The following is a 2,956-nucleotide window of genomic DNA, read 5'->3' as shown; positions in this document are numbered from 1 at the left end:
CAATTTGGGGCAAGTAACTACACTTATGCCATCTCGAGAAAAGATTACCCTCCAAAAAGTCCAAGTGAGTCTAGCCAATGTTTGTTCCAGGTACAACAGAACCTTCCCTCTGTCGTCACCTTAGGTAGATCCCTAGGATTTTGGTCACTAAGTTTACCAAATACAACAATTTTACCTGGGGGGACAATTGTAGATCGGACGTACAGACAAGGACAGAGTAACAAGCTCAATCCCCTTGAAAGCTCCTCCACATGATCAATTGGAGGTTTACTTTCAAGTGACCCCAAGTACCTTTTGGCACCATTGTAATATGTGAAAATCGCTCTATCATAACCAATGAGGTGGATACGATCACTTCACCAGATCCAACATGATCTCATGCTTAACTCATGTATAAGAATAGCTTCCCAGAGCAAAACTGAAATAATTGGATTTTTGTCCCTAGCTCAAGATTCTACTGTTTTTTTGTAGCTTTGGAAAGTTTACTTCCTTCCTTATTCCAAATCCCTACAACCTAATTTACTGTAGGTGGAAAGAGCCCAAAAAATAATTAAAAATCTAGATGAATTTCATTAACGTTGTGTTATTAAGTTGTTATTTACTCAAAGGGTAAATGGAAGTGAAACTAATGGTATTATGACTTCACTCAAAACTCTAATGCATCAAATATGAAATTTAAAATATTTTTGTTTCGATGAATTCTAGCTAGAGTAAGTAAAGAGGTTCTTCTTTAAAATATTAACTCCAAAATGTACCACTTCTAATTTTTCAATATAATTCAAAGCTCTAAGTTGCAAACCATGCAATGTAATCTATGCACAATTTCCTTGAAAACTATGAAAATGTAATCTATGCACAATTTCCGTTCATAAAATGAGAATTTTTACCATGAAAATGTAATCTATGTAAGAGAATTCTTCAAAACAAACACAATATGATTCCAAAGCAATGAAAGAACAACAAGACTATTTCCTTTCACTAATACAACTAAAGAACCAATCAAGTGTAAATAAAGGAAATTGGGTGAAAATTCCAAAGATAAACAATAATGACACTCAAAGTTGGTTAACACTCAAACACAATTCAACCTCGCCCCCCTCCGCCCTCCTCCCCCCGACGATTGAGGGAAAAAAAAATTGCAAAAAAGAAAGCAAAAACAAGCAAAAATTGTTAAGAAACTAGGACATTTCTTTGCACAATGACCAAAGGAAATCAAATTAAAAACACCCAAAGAAATCCTTAAAATGAAATTGCTTGAATGATTGTTATGAAATCAACGCTTAAAGTGTAATTCTGATTAAACTTCAATACAAGAATACATCTCATCAAAACACTAATTCTTGAGAAACCCTACCTTTCAATTCTTGAAAACGGACAAATCTCAAGAAAACTCCTTCACAACACTCAACCAAACACATGCAGACTAACTAGAGTCATAGAAAAATGTAATGAAACCTTAAAAAACAAAAAATTCAGATTTTAATGAGAAGAAAAGCTATTTTAAAAAAAAATATCTCGAAGTATGCATAGGTAGACATTATAGTACAGTGCGCATGTGCACTGTTGCTAAAGGTAATATGCGCAAATATGTGCTCTGTTTCTAAACAGAAATCGCGCAGGTCGAGAAACTTAAAGAAAAAATAAAAAAGTATCCAAACAAATCATAAAATCTGAAAGATCATTAACTTGTCAAGACTCAGATAAAGCTATCAAAAAAGGTTCGAGAATCAAAAACAAGGAGATGGAAGAGAATAGGATGTTCCCCAGTATCGTCACCAATTTGTTAGTCGGATAAATCCCTCTTGCTGATAAGAGCGATCTCCCTAGATCCTAAAAGGAATCTAGTAACAAACAAACAATAAAGCTAATTCCTTCCCTAAATCTATCGTTTCTTGAATCATAAGCTAACAAGGTGGGAAAAGGAAATTCATACCTTATTACAACATGCTTGATGAGAATTCCCCTTTGTGCTTCATTGCAGCTCCTTCATGCTTGAATCTAGATCTACACACATGGAAACAAAAAAGGATCAAAGGCATATGCAACATAAATGATTCAATAATTCAAACTAGTGATCCAGGGGACTAGTAACAAACATCATTCCAATGGACAGATATAAATACATAAACCATCCATGAAATTCATGAATCAATCCATTAAACAATGAAGTGATAATAATTGTTTGTTTGTATTAATTTCATAAACATAAAGGAGCTACAAAACGTGTGCCTTAATGTTGTGAAGCTCCTCCCATTGATCTCAATCCTCTCCAAGAATGATAAGCTCTTCAACCTGTTTCTCCCAGCATAAACTTACTCTCAGCACCATCCCTCAATTCCCCCACCTATGGCTTGATTGATAGGCCAAAAGGAAGTAGTTTGAGATCCTTAGTCCAAGGATGAGATTCGCGAGATGAGGGCTCTTTAAAGAATGGGAATCTGTTCCATAAAAAATGAGGTTAGGTTCGAATAAACATGAGTTTGAGGATTTCTATTGGCAACAATTCTCCCAACAATGCTTCTAGATCTCACTTTTTATTTTTACTTTTTATTGGTTTACTTGCACAGTTTATAGTGGAAGACAACGCAAATTTGTGCAGTTTACAGTGGAAGAAATTGCACATGTGTGGATTTTGTTAAAAAAAACTGCGTAGATGTTCAAAAACAAGGTTTTGTACCATGAGATCCAGAATTCCACTTTATTCAAGGTATATAAGTTGTTGACTTGCAAGGGAGTGCTTCATGACACTTGGAAGGATAGCAAGAGATCCAATTTTGATGATCAGTTTCCTAATGCGACAAAATGGCGTGTAACACAGGATGCAATCTTAGTCAAAATGATGATTCTCCTTCAGTCAATCAACCATAATATAGATCTATGGTTGGCAACTTGATCTACCTTACAGGCACATGACCAAAAATTATGCATGCAATTTGATCCAGGTGGATGTTGGTGG

Source organism: Pinus tabuliformis, chromosome 1_1 (assembly GCF_031772625.1).
Source record: "Pinus tabuliformis cultivar Carrire ecotype Pingquan chromosome 1_1, CPIR1, whole genome shotgun sequence".
Lineage (NCBI taxonomy): Eukaryota > Viridiplantae > Streptophyta > Pinopsida > Pinales > Pinaceae > Pinus > Pinus tabuliformis.
This window is presented reverse-complemented; position numbering follows the sequence as displayed.